Source organism: Python bivittatus, unplaced genomic scaffold (genome assembly GCF_059951505.1).
Source record: "Python bivittatus isolate LINGU-HERP-01145 unplaced genomic scaffold, Pbiv_v1 ctg000080_np1212, whole genome shotgun sequence".
NCBI classification, from domain to species: domain Eukaryota; kingdom Metazoa; phylum Chordata; class Lepidosauria; order Squamata; family Pythonidae; genus Python; species Python bivittatus.
In genome coordinates, this window is record NW_028277035.1 from 56,187,674 (window position 1) to 56,209,469 (window position 21,796).

Sequence of the window (21,796 nt, forward strand, 5' to 3'; positions counted from 1 at the left end):
GGAGGCATTGTTTTGCCAAATAAGTATTGGGCATGATGACTAGTCTCCTATAATATAAGATTATTGCTTTCTTTACCCTTATATTAATTGATGGAAGACCTACTTCTAATTTCAACATTGCAGCTGGTGTACATGGGGGTAAGGTAAGGGGGTAATTGATCTCACAAATTTATCTGGACCACTTCTAATTCTTCTAGTTTACTGAAACTCCAAATTGGGGCCCCATGTATCAACTGTGGCCTCTGGAAAATCTTAAGCACAGGCTGTACGTACTAACCTTCCTCCTTTTGAGTAGAAGAAGGAACAAATGGCTATCATTGATCTTATGGCTGTTGTTCTTGTTGATGCTATTTGTGTTTTCCATGATAGTGTTTCAGTAAACTGGATACCCAAATACTTAAATGACCTCACTTGTTCTATCTCCTTACCATCTAGTGTCCATCTATGTTTCTTTGGTCTTTTAGCAAATACTACTGCCATGGTTTTGGAATAATTTATCTGCAAGTATTCTTTCCTAGAGTAAGTGCCAAATTCTGTCAGGATTCCTTTCATTCTAATTAATGTTGTTGACATGAGTACCATATCATCTGCATACAGTAATATAGGAGCCTTTCTACTTCCAACTGATGGGGCATAAAAGAAAGGGTTATTAAACTCTTCTGCAATGTTGTTTATATAAAAATTAAAGAGGAAGGGAGCCAGTATGCTGCCCTGGCGGACACCTTTTGTGGTTTTAATCTGCTTTGTTAGGTAGCTGCTCTGGTTTATCCATACTTGCTTGTAAGTGTCTTCATATAATTTATATATTAGGTAATCTATCTATATCAGTAGCTGGTGTGCCCCATATGCTGTAGTACACCCTACATTCTAGGGCTCTTCTGTTCCCCCAAAGGAATTCTTTTGCAATATATTGGAACATGTATACAGGCCCACTTTTCAAATAATTATAGCAACCACAACATTTGTAAGGCTTTGGAAGCATCTCCTGGGCTGTCTTCCACTGAAGCCCCCGCCCCCCCGAATCTTGGCAATGATGCGGCTGCTTTAACAATTTGAAGAGAGGTGCTTCATACGCACATGTTGCGGTGCACCTCTTTCAAAGGCTTTGTGTAGTCCTACTGTACAATTTATGTACTATATTGTATAAAACATCAGAAGGAAATCGAAGCTTAAGGACTTGTTATTACAAAACCAAACATCTAATACTAATTTGCAGTATGAACTTGTAAATGCTTCTTAAATATAAAGGGAAAGAGGACAGAGGAAAACAGTAATTTGGCATTCATTATTTTTCTCTGGAATTCAGTAGTGAGTCAAACATATGCACTTCTATAATCACATTTTGCTTTCATCTGTGCCTATCTGCTACATCTTCATAAATTTCTATAAAATTGCAATCCATCTCCTAAAATCTATCAGGAACTGGAGAGCATTTTCATCACTTTAAGGGCCCTGAGGGTGGCAAAGGGCAATCCCATGGCCAAAAATCCTCCTGCTACAATAAAAATTACTATTCTCTTTGCCATCCTTCTCTGTCACCTACAGCAAATCAAAGAGCACTTGCAACAAAGGTAGATAGTTGGGAAAGAGATCGTTGGAGATCTGACATAGGAGAGATGGGTTCCAGATTAATCCCGCATGATCCTAATTCTTAAGAAACCTCCAGATGTTTTTATAAAGTCATTTGTTGCACCACTCCACACAAAAGCAGTATTACTTACAGTATTCTCTAAATTATAAATCCAGAAGATCCTGTGATCCAGGCAAAGATCAGCAGAATTGGATTTATGGAAAGATATGTCGAATACCAAAAATTGCAGTCCCAATCTAGCTTGAAATATGAGCTGTAAAAAATCAGCCAGAAATATGTTTGTTAGACAACCTGCCAGATTCAGCTACAATGGGCAGGCAGGCAATTTTAACCCTGGATCAGTCATTTAGTTTGACTGCTAATGGATTAATGTACTAATGGATTCTCAAAGCTAGGGAAGGATTTGCCTACCTCCAGATCTGAGGCAGGACAACTGGACACATTTCTCTGCAACTCTTGATATCTGGCTGGATAGGGAAAGCAATATTACCGGAGACTGAAAGCTCTAAACATATTGTGCCATAGACATGGGCACCGGTGATGGAGTTCCAACTCACCCCCGCAGCACACACGAACAATCTGGGACTCTCCACCCACCCCTGTTTTCAAGCAGCATTTAGCAATGTCACTGAGCACCAGCACCATTTAAACTCCCATGATCCGTCCCCTCAGAAAAGTAATAGAGAGGCAATTTGTTATGTAGAGACCTGCTGGTGATGAGAAGCAATCATAATCAATTGTGGCAGTTTGCAGTAACAGCTTTTCCTTTGTTGTCAATGGGGAAATCAATAAGGAATGTTCAGAGTGCAGGTGGGGATAGAAACATATTAGTTCGCAGGAGGCTGTGAGTTTATTTTTTTTAAAAGAATTACTTTTTAAAATTGAACTTTCTATAATAGAAACTGACTTTTTGGCTTTTAAGAGAATGTTATTCCCTGCCCCTATCCCCCCCCTTTTTTTTTTTAAAGAAAAAGACTCTACTAAGTCAGATTTGATTTCTGGTGACTGCATGAACATATTCATGCAATTTTCCTGGCAACAGTACAGAAACAGTGCTTTACGTGCGTTGGTTGGCTTTTTCAGCCTAGTCCACAGCACTAGAATTTCTGATGGTCTCCCATATGGACACAAACTGAATCCTATCCTGCTTAGCATTTTTCAAGCTCAGTTGCCACCTGAGGTGGTCAGACTCAGTGGAGGTACGGCTATGGTGACTTACTGTACATGAGCATTGCTACCATAGTCTTGACGTTTCAGCCGATGCAGACATTACACATAAGACACGCATACTCAAAACTGATTCTCATGAAGTATTGTATGAGTCCAAAAAGAAGAATGATTGTCAATTCAACTTAAATTCAGGAATTTAAGGTGGGTCATAGCAACTGTTGCATGCTGCTCACTGCCTACTATAACAAAAAACCAGTAGCGCATGTTCATGTAGTAGAAAAAGTACCCACCTTTCCAGGGTATTTCAGTGTTTGGTATTGTGTTCTCACATTTCATAAAAGCACCGATGTTATTGTCATTATATTAGGTGCCAAAGGATCAATAAAGTTACATGAGGGCATCTGATTTCTAGAGGTAAATGCTACAAAACTTTGACCTAATCTTCAGTCTTTTAAGTGTAGATGATCAAGAATATGGAGCACTGTTGAATACATACTACTTCAGAATAGACCAGTGAACTCATGCAAAGAAAACAAGTCCTTGTGCATTTTTAATGCATTTTGAACAAAAATAGGACATCCAGCAACTTCTCCACCCTGCAGGGCATTGACCCATCTGTCTAAACAGTCTAAGTACTTGGGTCAAAGGAAGAAAAAGTGGTGAGAAAGAGGGGGAAACTCTCCCTTCTGTCTTGACCTGTGTAAAGTCAGCAGTACACAAGAAATGGCAATGCTTCCATTATGGATGTTCTCCCAGCTTCTTTGACACTGTTCTGCTTAGAAAATAGGGAAGTGTCATGACAGCATAGAGCATATATAAATTGGTCTCCTGGACTAAGCTACACTGAAGATGCCAGTTGCCAAAATGATAGCATTACAAGAAAAAGGACAACAAAGGTATTCTCATGAGTTTTCCCTCAGTCTAGTACCCTCCAACCTCAAGAAAAAAGTAAACAAGGGAAGGTAAAGATTTCTTCAAGTTGAGCTGGACACTTGGTGATTTCATGGTTATCTCCATCATATGTAAACAAGACAGAAGTGTTTTGCCATTGCCTTCTTTTTATATGTTTTCTCTCTCTTTTCATTTCCCTGTTAAGTTTTCATATTTAAAAGAATGCTTCTTCTAATGTCATTGTAATTTAAATCCATTAACTGTTGTCCTACCAACTGGTGCAGCCAAGAACAACTCTGCTGTCTTCCATATGACAATTTGAAGAGCACTACCATATCCCCCTCTCCTTTCCTGTATGTTAAGCAATTCCTTTAGATCATATCATTATAGACCATTCAAATGTAACAATGCTGTTCTTAAATTATCAAATCCAGAACTGGACACAATGATACCAAATGTGGCCTGGGAATAAAATAATGATTTCTCCCCATAATCTTGATACAAAGGTTTTGTTAATACATGTTATAGCCTGAGGCCCCACTATCTTTTTTTTTTTCCTTTGGTAGCAGCATTTCACTCCTGGATTATAATTATCACAGCAATACTGTGATTCACTAACCATACGCGTGTTTATTGGGAAGTAAGCTCTATTAAATTTAATTGAACTTAATCCAAACTAAATGTGTAAAGGGATGCAGCCTAAGACACCCAAATACTTTGCACGTGTACTGCTTCCGAGCCAGCTCATTCTTAGATTATAATGCAGTAATTGTGCCTCTAACTTGATTAGCAAAGTACTTTCCTCTTCAAACATGATCAACTTTGTCATACCTTACCCCTCAGAGTATGTTCATATTTTTTTTTAAAAAAAAGGAAAATGTCACAAGAAGACAGCGTTATTACTCGTTCTTCCATGCCTATCCATTTTTTATAGACAAGTCCTCTATGGTTTAATTGAAGCACGAGAACATGAAATGCCACATTAATTTTCAATTGTTGTGCTGCACTTGGTTGCATTTTGATTTCACTAGATGGTAAACAACAAATTATGTGGCACTTATGGGGAAAGACCACTGCAGTGTTCTTTTTTCATTAAAAAAAAAAGCTTATAGAAATTCACTGACAATCCTCCATCAGATGCTGGGATTCCATCAGCTGTCACAAATACCCCAAGAACATGACTTCTTATATTTTAACTCTTAGTTTTAATTTCATTATTTTCCATTTACTTATATTATGAGCTCCTTTTAAACAGCACACAGTAAGCCTATGATTGGTTTCTACTTACATTTCTCTTTTTTATGCTCTGTAAAAAGGATTTCTTAACTGCAGAAGAAGTATGATTTTCACCTTTTCTTTGAACATTCAAAATACCTCTAAGATGAAGTTATTTGAAATCTGCATTTCGGATGTCAAGTATTTTTTAAAAGCAGTGTGCTTTCTCAAAAGCAAATTCTTGCAAGATTTTCTCCACTAGGACTGTGTAGCTTTTCAGATTAGAAAGCAAAAAAGTGTTTTTTTGCCAGGATTGCACTACACTCCTGCAGGGCAATGGTCCAAACCAGGGAAAAGTTACTTCTTTTGGAGATCTTGGTATTTGCTGAGCTTGGTTGTCTTCTTGAAATGTTTCATTACTAAAGCACTGACATTGCCCACTTTGGTAATGAAATGTTCGCAAATGTTGCAAGATCCCAACATTTCAACCCTACACTACACATATTCTCCACTAGTTCCAAAGATAGGTCTGGAGTGAATTACAGGCCAGTGCTAGGTGGGCACCCTAAAGTGGCCCAAAGTCCCATTCTGTTTTTGAATCTGAAGCACTGCACAGCCTCTTACTCACCATTAAATGAAGTTGGGATGGAAGCTTTAATCTATTAATATTATGGTGTTCAAGGAAAACCCTCCTTGAAGCTATCTAACTGAAACACAATTAAAAATGTAATTAAAACATATTTACAGTAACAATTCTTGCTAGACCTGTCAGCGCTGTTCTTCTAAGGCAACATGCAAACTTCTTTGTTCATACAAAAGCTGACCAAAATCTTTGAATTTTTGCTGAACTTGCAGCTTTATCAAATTCATAATCATCCCCCAAAAAACCAGACCTGTCTTGAAGGCACCCATCAAGCTGTGACTACTTGGTGGTTTGAATCTTCAGACTCATCTGAAATTTCTTCCTGACTTGTAGTGAATGAATAATGTCATCCAGTTAAGTCTGGCAGGGATGTTCTTCTAAGGTATTTTTGTAAGTCCTTGAATTACTAGGGCATCGTGGGGGTGGGGATGGGGGTGGGGGAACCAACTATGATGCCTATTGCAAGAACATCCTCCTACCTCATTAAATGAGGCTGTATGACCCACCCATAAATTAAATTAATAGTTTCATTGAAGTTAGGTTTAGGAAGAAATTACCCTACTTACTTTTAGTAATGAAATGTTAATCTACATATCAAATAAAACAATGATACAACTTTATAAAACTAAATCATATCACCGGAAATAAACAAACAAACAATAAAGTTTAAAACCATATTTTGAATTGGAAGGATGTGTTTACTTTTGCATAAGTCCTGAAGTATGAGGTTCATTATAAAGACAGAAACCTTTACTCACCAAGACTGGGGTGAGGGATCAGAAAGATGTTTCCTTGCCTTAAACTGGTGTTAAACTGTTGCAGCCTGCAAAATGCTGGCAGGCTGTAAATTGTTTTGGTGCTTTCTTTCCTGGCATAGTGTGGACTAAATGACACTCACAGCCCAACATCAATTTTTCTTTCCAGCCTAATTGTTATAATTCCCTAGTGGCTATAATCAAGACAGATTATTCAAAAGACTTTAAAACTATTCAAAGCCTAGGAGTCAGGATAAGGTTGAAGAAACATACCTCACATTATGTTTTGTGGCTTGCAGGAGTTGTGGGAGATGGGGAGGGGAAGAACACGAGAACTCTAGCAAAGAAAACCATTGGTCAGGGAGAGAAATAGCTGAGATAAAGGTTGGGGCTCATAAACAATCTCATAAAACTTACCTAAGCACTCTGGTAAAGAAGTAGAAGAAAATCCTGCCTGGGCTAAAGGTAGGAAAAGGAGCTTGGGTAATGTACTACTTGGAGGCTGGTCCAGTGAGGAGATAGTAGGAAGCCCAAAGGTTCTTCTTTCTCAGTCAGTTGGGCCAACCAACCTCTAGGCTGATTTAGACCTTAAATAAGGCTTAGCTGAAAGCAAGGAAAAGAAATGAAGAGAAATAGAAAGCCTGAAGGAAAAAAGATGGGTGTCGTGAGTATCAACAGATGGGGGGAGGGAAGCATGGGATGAAATGTGTGTTGTGATGCAAGAAAGAGGGGAGCTTGCTTGGTGATATGCTGACATGTATTTTGTTAGTTTATGTCATCTCATGGCTAGCTGCAAGCATTTCTGACTGGTGTTGTGATTACTGTGCCAGGTGAATGGATTCCTGACAGGAAGAAGAAGAGCAGATTGGAGAGTGGCATTCTACTCAAGTGGAAATCTACTTAATATTAAGGCCCTCTGTGAAACAGACCCTGCAAGCTGCAGCTGTTACACCCCAATAGCCCCCTAAAGAGACAGCAGTTGGAGCTGGGAATGTTGCCAGCATCCTGTGACCTTGAAACAAGTTGGTTTTGTTGCTATCAGTGCACTGCTGGCTTGTGCAAGGGTTATTTTTTCCTGTAATAAATACCGCCACCCACTGTTTTTTAAACTTTGTAAAGCACGTGTGTGACTTCTTCAGCACCCCAAGGGAGAGGGAGCATTCCCATCTTGTCACTCCCACCACCATCCAGCTCTTTGGGAATCAGAAAGGGAGAAATGAAATGTAAAAAGCGGGGAATGTCAAACCAAGGTTGCCTTTTAAAAAGAATTCATTCTTCTCACTAAACTCTTTTTTCTGGAGATGTGCAAGCTGCCCTCTGCATGGAAAAAATGCTTTTGAAAGATCTTTGCACAAAGCAGAATCTGCGTGCTCCATGTGCTTTGCTGCATCCAGAATCCAGAGGGGGTGGTCTCTTCTGGGCAGAATCTGAAAGGCATGCGCTCCAGCTGGAAAAGATTATTCAGAGATGCCATCCGTTTCAGTTAGCACTTAGTAAGGCATCATCAACATAATTTACTCTTCTTCTTCAGACAGTAACCTTGAATTCTTAATTTCTTTTCCTCTTTATTCATCCTTGCACTCTATGCTTTGTGGGATTTTCTTGTTTATGGAGACTTTAGCCTGCATTGAGAAATTCAAAATTCTCTGGATGAGGGTGTGTGTGGGAGTGAACTGCACTCTCAGAGTTGAGTTAACGTAAGGGCTTAAACAGAGGCTAGATGGTCACCTGTCAGATGTCTTAGTAGTGGATTGCTGGGCTGATCAGGGTATTCCACTAGATGACCTCTGAGATCTCCTTCCAACCCAATATTTTATTATAAACAAGATGGGGCATTTTGCTGCAAAAGCATCCTTGAATTTCTTGGTCTGATAGTTTGCTGCAGTGTCAGTTTTTCTTTAGCACTTGGTTTGGGTTTTCTGCTGAGCAGGGTATGTGCATTACTATAGCATTTGTTGTGTGTGCTGCAGAATAGTAGTGATAAATGCAATGTACATTTAGGATGCAGAGCAGGCAGGAAATAATTTCTTGTTGCTGTTGTTTTCCAGGGCAGTCCATCTATCTGTCTGTCTCATAGAAACTGATTTTTTTGGTAGCTAGCCAATGCTGGACTGCTCCAAAGGGGGGAAAAGTACATATTTAAAGAACCTGACTCTTCATCTTCCTAGGTGACAGCAAAGAGTCCCCCCCCCCATATTTCTTTACTGCCATCTAAAGGATCCCCAGATCTCTGCAACTTCAAAATCCTGCTATTTGCTATGATACTCTAGGACTGCTTTGGATTTCAGATTGATGAAAATCAGAGCAGCAATTTCGGTCACTGCTCCAGATACTGGGTGGCCCAGAATGGAGGAACAGAAGTCATAGAGCACAGTGTGTTTGCTTTTGCGTGGAGCAACACACATTTTCCATTTTGGGCAAACCTCTACTCTTTTCTAAATGCCTAAACTGAGCGCTGCTGGTCATCTGATTTTGCCTCCAAGATAATGGATGATGAAGGATGACAAATGTTACATAACTTGAAACTGTTTTTGGAATCAGAATAAGGGGAAAACCCTTCCTTAACACTGATACAGCTGTAGAAACAAACAAACAAATAAATAAATTACTTAAGCCACTCTCACTTATCAGCTGGGGATGAGCTGAAGGCAACTTCATGGGAACAGCAGAAACAAAATTGCCATGAGTAGGTACAAGTGGGAAAATCATAAACGGAAAACAACTACCTCTGATCCTTTTCCTTTGGAGAAAGCTACATCTGTGGAAGGAGGGGAATTTTGGAGGGCTAGATTTCATCCTGCTTTCTAGATATCAAGGGGTGTTAAGGAAGGATTGGATTCTTGAGTCATATCCAGTTCTCCACTTAATCTTGGTAGCAGAGTTTTGGAGAATGCCAGAACCTGTAGGGGGAAGTGAGAATTGACAAAAGATGTCTCCCCATCCAGAATTTGCTCAGCTGGGGAAGAATCCAAGCCATTTGTTATTTATCCTTAAATGCGATATACAGAGTTCTCAGTAAGGATGTGCAGCTCACTGTATGGGCCTTTCCATCTACACCTTCCACCTGCACCTAATCTCTGCACTCACATTTGCAGCAGTGTCTTTTTTATGCCACATCCCACAATTTTGCTTTCATTTGGACCTCAGTCTTTACCTAAGCCAGAAAGTCATGGTAGTTTTCCCATGGAAACCATCTAAGGCACTCACTGACCATTTTGTCAGCACTGACACCTTGGGCATTGGGATCTCCTGGCACCTCTTGGCCACTTGAGGTTGGTGGAGGGAAGGCCCTCTCCTCTGGTCTCCTGAAACTGTCTACCAGGGTCACTCTGCTTTGGGCAACAGGAGAGTCCTCCTGTACATGACAAATCTCTGACATTATACCCATCTCAGGGACCTGGATTGCTCCAAATAGCAGGTGATCAATGATGGTGATGGAGGGGATTGTATAGTGGAGCGGGAAAGATAAAACCACCTCTGCCACTTCAGTGCACTCCAGCTCCCAACTGTCTGACAGCTTTGAACATGGCATTAGTAAACCTGGGTTCAAAAGTAGCCCAAACCACTTTAAACAGTTGGGGTTGCACCCTGAAGCAGCAGAAAGAGAGAGAGAGATGCTTGTGCAACCCACACCTCAGTGCCTGCCTGTCAGCTGTTGTTTAGGCTCTTGGGAAATTGGGCTGATCTCTGAGCTGGGATTTAGTCAGAGACTTGGCAGGTAATGTACCTTCCCTCCTCTCCCTTTCACCTGACAGGTAAAGAGGATGGGATAGGTTCTGCCAGGAGAACTCTGATGGCTGAACCCATGAGTCTTTCCATCTCACAAAACCATCACTAATCACATCACTGTGAGGACTGATTTATGATTTTCCAGTGACTGGTGATGTTGAGTGGGGGGCACAGAAAAGGGGAGGGCAACTTTCTTTGCATGGGAAATGAGAGTGGAAGCAACAACAGAAGCATATTGCTGGATATGGGACAGCAAAATCTATGCCTATGTAGCTTTTGCATTTAATTTCCTGCTAGCTCACAGACAGATGAAAAGGTATAAATGTAGACCTTGTCAGTAGTGCATGAATTCACCAAAATGATCTTGGGCACTAGATTTTACTAAGGTCCACAAACATTTTGGTTCATGATTTTTAGTCAATATTTCTCTGATAAGTTTTAGGAGGTATTATACAACATATTTTGCTGATGCTTAAAATCAGCAGAGTCACCAAATATAGCCTCAAGCTTCTTCTTGTCCTGCTCCAATATTTCAATATTGATCTTCTTTATCCATAAAATGCCCCAAATGAGAAGACATGTAGAATAAATTCCACAATGTATATCCTAACAAAGGGATGGATAATGTCCAAAGGGACAAAACAGTCAAGGTCTACATCTATAATAATCAACGACTATGAACACAATTTTCAAAAAACACTGACTGATGTCAATTAACATTTTCTATTCTTTCTATTCATTCTATAGATGTTTTTGTTCATATAGGGAAAATAGGTGTAGGGTTAAGTTCCAAACCATGTTCCAGAAGTTGCAAATTCTAATTTTTGTGATACATTCCTAATTTGTTTCTTTTGCTACATTTTAAAACAAAAGCATTTTTCTCTTCTCCCTTAAGGAAGCTTATGCTTGGCACAAACTCTGTTTGCAAATGTTAGGGACAAAAAATGAGACCAGAAATACAAGTCACACCTCCATTTTCTCATGTATCCAACAGTCTTCTTCAGTACTTACTCTGAGATCTTACATTTTTGCTGTCTCAAGTCAATACTAAACATAATTTCTGTACTGGGAACCAAAGCTTTTCCATCTATAATCCTGCATGCCAGTGGTTTGAAATAAAAGCTAGCAAGCCTTAGTTCATATCAACAGTTCATCTCCACCACTATAGAGGATATGGAGCATATTTATTACTTTTAGGCACCAACAAATGGGAAGTGGATACTCTTTATGTATCCTCAGAACAGTTTCTTACTGTGGGGAGGAAAGTAGTTAGCTTGGGATATAGAATTTGCAGTTAAAAGACGACTTCTTAATTTTACTTTAGGGAATATAAACCATTTTCCTCAAAAATCTTCAATATGTAACTTTTAAAAATGGTGAAGAGTTACACTTTGAAGACTCTTGAGGAAGATTTTTCTTGACCCTGATGTGTTATATGCTTGCCTGGTACTAGGGATGATGTAGAATATTATAACTTATTGTTTCAATTATTCAATTCAATTATTCCTAGACTAGTCATATGAGAGATCTTTACCAAAAATGGATCACCGATAGCAAAGTAATCAATTTATGGATAGGACAATTTTCTTAAATTATATATTTTTACAGCATTCAAGAAAAATACATATGCATTAATAAAAGACTAGGCATTTTCCCACATCCCCATAATACACAATTCAGTCTTAATCCCAAACCCTTGTAAGAAAAGATTATAATATATACTTGAATTTTTATATTATATGAAATGTATAATAAAAAATAATGTAGCTTCTTATGAAATTCTGTGGATAATTTAATTTATGGCATATTTAGAAAGTCAGGTTCATTTTCAAAATCAACATTAATTACAATAACTACTTTGCAATCAATGATGCTAAGATGTTCTCTGATTCCAGATCATTCATAGATCTTACGTAAATTTGTTAGAAAAAATGTAATAGGTCTGATATTTTATTGCATCATCAAATTGAGGCTCAATCTCAATATTAAATTATTTCTACAAGCAAAGTCATGTTTGGCAAAACTAAGTGAAATCAAAAGTGACATTCTATAATATACATGGGTATTTACTTTTCTATTAAAGCAACACCACTTTCCACTTCACCAGAAAATTATGGCAGACATATGAATATTAAATCATACTTTAGAAAGATCAAAACAAAAGCAAAAATAGGAGAAGAGAGGAAATAGAATGAAAGGATCATGAAACAGTAGTAAATTCTAAGTTTTCTTCTGAATAAGAATCAAGGATTTCTCCCCTACACACATCTATATACCAGGTATATACAGTAGATAGCAAGGGGAAAAAAATACATTTTGAGAGTTTTGAAATATAATGAGGGGAAAAGTAAGGATTATTGTGCTTTCCTTAAAATGAACAATGATTTAATGTTGATATCTTAAAACAATCAGAAATATTACAGTTGCAATTACTGTAATGAAACATTTGTATGTTTCAGGATTGGATTACCAATTTTATGCACCGAACAGGAGAAAACTCCTTAAAATATACTCTTTTATACCTGACAGTCTAAAGGATTGCTGTCAGATAAATGTAAATTGGACTGGACTGAACCTCCCATTTAGGCTTTGCAACATTGTACCATTGCTTTTATTTACTGGGGCATGAATGTGAAACATGAAATTAACTCGGCTAAAGGTGAGTTCCCAACTCATTCCCACCTCCATTTTTCTGCAATGTGAACTTGGCAGGATTTAGTAGATCAAAAAAAGGAAAGGAGACCCAATTGTTAACTTCCTCATCATTTGGCACAAGTGCTTTTATCATCTTTGCCAAGAATAAACTGTGTTGAGTGGCAAAGATCCAGGACTTCACCACAATCACTTGGGGAATGTGGATTCCCAGGGAAATGTGATGTCTGATCTGACTAGTTCAAAATGACAGGAATGCACAGGGCCACAAAAACTGCAGTGGGAGCCCATACACAGCTCAAACATTTCCCCTGTCATCTCTAAGCACTCCACAAGTACATCTTTCAGAGACAGCCTGGCATCTCTCTTCACTCTCACTTCTCCTTTTGATACCCAGACAAAGGATTGTGTTGAGACCAAAATAAATGCTAGCTTTGGAACATGCTTGGCATCCAAAATGCTTTTGTTCCCTAGATAGATATGTTGAGTTAACTAGCCCTTCTGTCAATTATGTGGTGCAGATGCACAATAAAAGCCAGGCCCTCATGGCAGAAGTCAAATGGAAACCAATGACTTGTTTTTGAAAATTACATGCCAGGTTTTCTATCATCTTTGTTTGGGATGAACATCATCCATTAAACTTGCATTGTTAGTTAAAATTCTAGGCAAAGGGATTTATTTCCAGGATGTGATGATGATGATGATGATTTCAATATATCCTGCTTATCTCAGGGTTAAGGTGCGTGATATATGAGCTCCCCTCTCCCTTCATTTTGTTACCAAAACACTTTCTGAGATAAGTTGGATCAAGAGAGGGTGACTGGTCCAAAGTCATCCTGTGAACACCATGTCAAACTCTCAATGTATTTTCTCTTCCCATCATTCTATGGCTATGAAACAAATACAGTGAAGTCCACAGCTACTTCCATTAGTCAGAAGACCAATGGGAAGCAGTTCTGTTCCTTTCCTATTTCTGGTCCCATGCAGTAAGAATGCTAAACACAGCAGCAAAAAATGTTAGAGGGCCTTCTTTAGAGTTCATCCAAATAGCTGCAATTTTCAGTTCATAAGTCAAAGCTGTAGAGCATGCAGTGTGAGTTTCAAGATGAAATATGAATAGCTTCAAGGAATCATATTCCAGAATAAGCTGGCAGTAAAGTTACCCAAGATCACAGCAGCAAGAATTAGAAGCTGGGCCAAAGGAAAGGGCAAAGCAGATCTTCATCAATATTTCCCAGGAAACGTACACTGTATGGTCCTTATGTCAATTTTGCTTTATCTGTAAAAGCCAGTTGTTTCTTTCTACTATGCACCATGATGTTTTTCTAGGGTTTCCTTGGAATGTTGTGGTTGGGGATAAGGAGGGGAGGAGTGCTGAAGCCAATCAGGTCATGTGGTGCTGTTATAATCCATTAAACAGAACCCTTGCTGATCTGGTTGGTCAGGCATGAAGCCATAATAGAATGGTAGAGAGCTGGTACACGCTGAGAGCCTTCTAGATTGCAAATTGTTGCTCATTATAAAAGCAAGAGAAAATGGCAAGAACTGGAGGTTTATGGCCACACATGCTGCTTCCATCATCTAATGGCAGGCCTGTCCAGGCTGGAAGTTATGAACTAGAGGTGGGCACAAATGGACTTTCAAAATTCCCCACTCAATTTATAGGCAGAGAAACTGGGGGCGGGGGGGAATGATGTCTCTCAATTTCTCCAAGGGAAGTGGATACTCTCCAGCAAGGCAGGACGTCTGACAGTAGCACTATTATGGGAGGGTGGGGAGAGACCCAGAGGAAGGAATTTCCCCATGACCCCTCCCTGGGAATTGAACTGAAGAGCGGAAAGTCCAGAAGGCTGCAGACTATTGGAAAGAGAACTGGACAATGAAAGGCAAAATATTTGTAGACATCCTTTGGCTATCTCAAAATGAAACAAGCACAAGAATGCTCCACTCCACTCATTCAAATTTCATTAAAATTCTCCACTGAAAGAAATTCCAAAGCAAATTCTTGTTCAAACTGAATGAAAACTGGTATTTAAAAATACTGAAGAATTTCGCTCTGCTGAATCAGTGTGCTGAAATCAGTGTGAATCATGATTAGGAGTTCATTGCTGCCAAATTCTGTCTCAACATTATTTGAGCAAATTCCACACCATAATTAGCAGTAACAGATGGATTCATTTGTAGCTAAGTATGTATAGTATAGTATTTAAATGTAAGACAATTTTGGGAATTCAGTGGGATTTACCACTATAAGCATTTATAGAATATTGATGCATGACTGAATGATGTGCTGAGAGATCAGTTTGAATTACATCTGAATAATGTTTTACACACACACACACACACATCTACGTAGCATGAAAATAGCTTTCCTAAAGAGAAAAAAGTCTGTGTATATTGGATCAATCCACTTTCTTAAATCTGTTCAGTCTCAATTGTTAAATCAATCTGAAATATAAAATCAATAATCAATTTGGCTCAGTTCATTGATTTGGATGTAAACATCTGATTGATTTGAAAGTGTGATTCAGTTAGGATAAAAGACCTTCTGTAAGTGAAGAATTAAATTTAATACATTAAATGGTCAAAGCTTCATTCAGTCAACACAATGAAGATTTGCATAGAAAATAAGGCCTGGAATTCCTTGGAGAGAAACTTAAAAAAAAAATGTTGCATAAAAATAATTTCCAGAAAAATACTGAATACTGCTTTGTCATGCCCTTTCTTGTTCCCCCAATAGCAACTTTTAATTTGCAGACTAATGTTGCTCTGAAAATTCTTTAGAGAAAATTCATCTGAAGTCAGCAGTATTGTGTAGCCTTAGTCATTAGTATTCTGTATCAGATTTACATCTGTGAATGATTATACTTCAATGCACCTGAAGGCTACCAAGTTTGAGAAGGCTGGTGTAGAATATGAAGTAATTATTAGCCCTGCAATACCATGCATAATGTATTTATGAGGAAACATCAGGAATAATTGATGGCACAATATTATGCATGAAATGAAAAATATTTAAAATGTGATTCAATGCCTTAATAATTTCCCTGGGAAGGTACATATGTGTTTTACAGTAGAAGCCTATGCAAGTATATGAGGAACAAGACCAGAAGTGGAACTCAGTGGGACTGAAACCATGCTTACTGATGGCTGATCAGCTTTGTTTCAGATAACCAGTTTTACAAAGAGATTACTAGAAAATGAGAAGAAATTCTGAGCTAGTTATCCTCTCTCCCTCTATGACAAGGTAAACTAGTTTAATCAAAGAAGATTGTAAGAGTAATTAGCAAATATGTTTTATGAAGTGGGTGATTTCATTCAATAACTTAAAATGTCTTTGGTGGGGAATAGTGGTGAAAGATGGAACCGGGACTTGCTCTATTCATATTTAAGATAATACCTTGACAGCAAACACTGTACAATCCACTACAAACCTAAATGCTAAATTGGAAGTTCTGCAGAGCTCAGTGGAGTTCTAATAGATATGTATAAAAATGCAAAGATCCTGAAACAAATGGAACTGTTCAGGATCTGCCTTTTTCTGATTGAAATTCTGAAATTTTACCAGCTACGTATTTGTCAGGCAGACACTGAACTGATGAAAACGTATACTGTATATCATTTCCAGAATCAAAAAAGCTATGTTGTTGAATTTCTTCTTGTCCTGTGGCAGAGTACCTCTATTATGGAAAATACAGCACTTCCCTTAACATCCACCTTTTTCAGCACTTCACAGTATTTCTTTTCTCTGCTTTCTTCAAAATCTCTAATGCATGTGTTGAAAGAATAAAAATCTCATTGACCCCCACCCCCAACCCAATTTCAATTAGAAATATAGCTTCTGATTGGGAGTTTTTCCCCGAGTGCCCTGAAATCTTCTGATGGATAAAAACTACAGAAAAGGCATCAGAGCAACATCTTCATACTCTCCATCCATGTGCTGCAGATCTCAGCATGGCCATTGGCTTCATTTTGTGCCTCTTGCAGGTGGGAAAATAGCGGACTAGAGAAAATCAAACAATGGATGGTCACTTTTTCCTTAGCTTGCACAGGAAAGAAGCAGAATTTAAAATAATTGGCAGGTGATCCTGGCCTTAAATAAAAATTGGAAATGACAGCTGATGGAGTTCAGATGACCTCAGAAGAAGATGTAACTAGAGGAGTCTCTATCCACACATTGTCAGCTGAGCAACAGTTTATTAAGGAAACTGGCCTCTCTTCTTGTCCCACAGAATGATAACTGAATCTATCATCAGAAATATGATCTGACCAACTTGCAGGGTATTTAGCAAGTCCCTAGGCTTTCAGACTAGTATATATCCATGTCCAGTCAATGGCTAGAATTTATCCTTATTTCAGAAATAATTTAAATCTCATATGTTATGTCTTGGAGAAGAGATGGAGTGAAGTTGAAGAGGCTAAGATTTGCTCAGCCATTCTCATTAATTTGACTGCTGGAGATTTATTTGCTCATTTCAAGTGATGTGCTAGTATTTGGAGTATGTTGTGGTGCTTATGAGGATCGCAATTCAAAGACAGGAAATGCAGCCTTGCAGGGTTTTCTCAGATAAAATTTAGTCATCACGTTGCACAAGTATAGTTTTATTTCTGACTTAAATGAAGAAAAATAAATACAAACATTAAGAGAAGGCAATACGCCTATTTAGGAGCACTCAGAGTACACTAGGACATTCAGTGCTCAATTTATAACTCTTAAAAGATACAGGAATCCACCTTTCCTTTGATATGTATCAAACATATACATATATAAACATATCTACATGGAAATAGAGTATGAAAAGCTAGATCGAATTGTGTCAGATCACTCATTTCAAATAAAATGAGAACCAGCTGGAGTTGGAAATTATGTAAACAGACCACAACCACCCATTATGGCCACCAAATGGCCCACCAAGTATCTGTTAATTCAGAAGGCAGGAAGAAAAGTCTTCATGTTTAAAACGTATACATTCAGTCCTCGTTTAGTGACAGACAGTGACCAACTGCAGTTACAACAGTGATGAAAAAGTAACTTTGCAACCAGTCCTCACATTTATGTTCTTCACAGATCTGTAAAGCAAAGCAAAGCTGAAGTAAGATCATAAGCACAGTCACAGTTTCATTTAGCAACTGCTTTGCTTAATAACCAAGTTGCCAGTCCCAATTATGGTCGCTAAACGAGGACTACCTGTAATAATAATTGCAACACACTCTACATTGGGCTGCCCTTGAAGGCACTCAGAAGCTTCCAGTGGTCCAGAATGCAGCAGCATGAGCAATGATGGGCATGCCTTGGTGTGGCCATGTAATGCCTCTGTTTCATGAGCTGCATTGGTTGACAGTTTGCTTCTGGGTGTGATTCATGGTGCTGGTTGTTACCTATAAAGCCCTACATGGCATGGGGCCTGGTTACTTGAGGGATTGCCTGACTTCCATAGCATCTGCCCAGCTGATTCAATCCTGCAGGGTTGGTACACTCTGGGTTCTTTTGATTAAATAATGCCATCTATTGGGACCCCAGAAGTCCGCCTTCTCTGTAGTAGCACCTGCCCTCTGGAATGAGGTTCCCACTGAGATCCAGATGGCCCCCACTCTGTTATTGTTCATAAGAGCTGTGAAAACCTGGCTGTTCACCCAGGCTTTTGGTGAGGGAGAGGGAGACCCCTGGCTTCATTCCATCTGGTCTGTTGTGCTTGCTCTCTTTGATCTTTTATTGAATTTATTGTAATTTCTTTGTCTGACTGTTGTGAACTGCCCAGAGTCATTAGGAATAGGGCAGCATATCATTTAAATAATGATGATGATGATGATGATGATGATGATGATGATGATGATGATGATGATGATTTAAAAGTCCCTGACATCCAACTGTTATATATATGGCTTCATTCAAGTGTTCTGCAGTAACATTTCTAATCTAGCCAAGCCATGTTTGTGAATTTTCTGGAAAAGTCAGTCGGACAAGCTGAGCTAAGGGTTGGGAGCTAAGTGATTTCCTGCTGAGCCCAATCTGACTTCCTGATTGCTCACTCCTATTTTCATTGATACATGAGGAAAATCATCACCTAGGGATGGTTTAGGATTAACACAGTGCCAGACGTCATCTAACAATCCAGCTAACTGTAGATAAAGCCTTTCACCAGTATCTGGGCAAGATGGGAAGAAACTAATACTGTATGCTCTTTCATTTCTTCCTCTGCCTCATCCTGCACAAGAGAGACCTTGAAAGTTGAGCACATGCAGCTAGGAGTCAGCAAAACTCCATTATCTGCTCAAGAAAAGTTGCCATTGTACACAAGGACTATTTCTTCCTTGCTGATATATATGATTTGATCTGCTGTGCTGGTATACTTGTGTCTGTGTGTGCACCTTTGAGTCCGTATTGACTCCTGGCGATGTCCTAGACAAATCCTTATTTCTTGGCAAGAGTTTAGAAGTGGTTTGCCATTGCTTGCTTCCTAGGGCTGAGAGAGATGACTGGCCCAAGGTCATCCAGCTGGCTTTCATGCCTAAGGCGGGACTAGAGCTCACAGTCTCCCTATTTCTAGCCTGGGGTCTTAACCACTACACCAAATTGGCTGTCCTATATTTGAGCTTTTTTATTTTCTTAAAGGAATTCATATGGATTCTTCCCCATCCCCAATCCAACACTATCAAAGAAGTATAGCCTTTTAGGGGCATCATCTTAATAACAGGGATTTTTTTAAGGGCAGGAGAAGAATTCTCAAGTTTGATTTCCTGAGCATACTGTATGTAACAGTCCCAAGCATTTCTGCACTGCAGTGGGCAATTAACAGTTGTGTGCATGGCTTCATTCTTGTCTGTAAAAAAAAGAAAAGTAATTTAGCCAAAGCATTTCTCTGAGCCTTCTGCCAAGTCTAGCTGAGAAGTTGAGCTAAGGGTGAAATTTCGGAAAGTTAGTGATTTATTGCTAAGCTCAAGTGTGACGCCTAACAGTAATTTTCTTGACTCCTGCCTTGACTGGTTTTTATAAGGCATTAGACATGCAGAATACAGGCAGTTTTATCACTACCATTTAGTCATGAATACTTTTTGGATTCTTCAGCTTTAAAGGAAGGGGGGTTATGTCTTCTCAGAGGTATGTCTTAAGCCATACAAAATATTGAACTTCATCAGTTCCTCCTTAGGCTGTGCTCTTCTTATATTCTTACAGTTGAGTGGAATTATACTGTAGTAATTTAGAATTTTTTTTCTAAGCAGAAAATGCTCATTTAAAATTTTAATTTATATATATATTTCATTTTACATTTGCTATAAATTTAAGGTTCTAGCTGGATAATGGGAGAACAGCAGTACTAGAACAATTTCCTGTTACATTATTTTTCTGAACTTGGTGGAATTTACATCCATCTAAGCATGCTTTGAATTGCATTTCAAATTTGCATAAAAGGAAATAGAAGCATTCAGTGAAAACAAATGTAGCAGTGAGAATAAGAAGAGGTTAGTGGAAGGAAGCCAGCTGATATATTGATGGAGGAACTGAAACTGCTGTTATTTTCAGAAGACATATTGAAGCACCAGAGGATTGTTTTGTAAATAAATCTGTATGTGTAGTAGAACATGCCTTAGTAATTTCTTAGAATGAAATAGAGAAAAAAAGCCATAATTCCAAATCAGAACCCTCTAATATAACTGAAAATTTATAAAAATGGGCAGAGTAACTAAATTTAATTTATAAATGATCAAATCTCCATGATTACCACACCATTGTTACCATGCAAACTAATATAATGCATTTACTCTATAATAATCTAGTTTCATAATTATCTGTGCAGTCATCAGCATTCTGAGTTGCATTAATGTGGAACGAAGCCCCTATACCAGGGACAAATTAAGCACTAGTATTTTTCCAGGAATGTAGCTCAAACATTAATTCTCAAATTCAGCTCCTTACCAAGAAACAGTATCTATCTATTCTTCCAGAAACCGGATACGAGAGAGAGGATAACTGGATCAGTCATAACATTAGAAATATATGTCATATAAGACACATAAGTCAATAGAGCTTAGTTGTTTCCAGACCCAAACTATGCCTATTTGGGAATAAGTGAAGTCAACAGTGTCATAGAGAATAGTTCAAAGCCACAGAAAGATGAAGGGTGAGGAATTCCTAATGGCACTGATTTCAAGCAGTTAGTAACCTTCTCCCACATTTTTTTGGTCCACAAAAGAGAATATGGTGCAATACAAAGCAGCCCCTTCCACACAGCCTGCCACAAATTGTATCTTCCCATGCCAGCCTGCTGCTGCTGCTGCCTCTGTTAACCAGCTAACTGTAGGAAGCCAGGGAGAGGACCTTGGTGAAACTATCTAGACTGTTCAAACAACCACAGGTGGAGAAGCATGGGACAAAGAGAGAGCGGAGTCCTTGGGGTTCTCTGAGCTTGGTTTTTTCTTGGCTGCTGAAAACAACCAAGCTCAGAAAACCCCAAGGACTCCACAGTTCAACCCTGAGCTACATATATTCTCTTCTTTTGGCAAAGGGAGAGTGTTAGGAAGAGATTCAGACTGGCTCCTCCCTTTCATATAAGAGGGTTGCGGGTGAGCAACAGAAAATACTGTCAGACTTGCAATACTCTGATATGGTCTCGCTCAAAAGATTATAGTTCTAGTCTTCTTATCTGGACAACATCATAGGGATAACACTAACACAGAGCATTGCTAGCAAGCCCCAGCCTGAACCCAAGGAAGCCTGTCAATATTAAGAGAATCCTTTGTGTGTGGGAGGGTGGGGATAAGCTTGCCAACTTTTCAGAAACTTCAGAAAGTCAGAGGCTTCAAAGCTAAGTCATGAAACAAAGGCATATCACTGGTAATTAGTCCAAGTCCTACCCAGAAGACACCAAGTTTGTCATTGTGTTCTGTATAACTTGGCATCTCACTGAAGGCAATAATCAATATTCTTTCCCAGCTTGCCAATCTCCTATGCCAACTTTTCTAACACCCCTCAAAACCCAGTGATCAGAAGCCACACCATCCCATAGACAAGTATATGGTCACTCTTTGATGTCACACCAAGCCTGACATCCATTAAAAGCAAGTGGAAAGGTAAGAATTTGACACTTGAGCAATAATGGCATGTTTTTATTTTTAGCCTGAATAGACACTTTCTGCACTGGAACAGCACCG

The 21,796-nt window shown here is 38.8% G+C and overlaps 1 long non-coding RNA gene across 13 annotated transcripts in view; it reads left to right on the top strand.

Annotated features, from left to right (window-relative positions):
• Window positions 1-6,691: 6,691 nt before the first annotated feature.
• Window positions 6,692-21,796, top strand: part of LOC148216712 (uncharacterized) — a 134,119-nt gene continuing 119,014 nt past the window's right edge. For 12 of the 13 annotated variants that reach the window (XR_015794870.1, XR_015794875.1, XR_015794866.1 and 9 more), the window contains exon 1: window positions 6,692-6,730. This is a non-coding gene — a long non-coding RNA (uncharacterized LOC148216712). The other variant, XR_015794877.1, reaches the window with a different exon arrangement.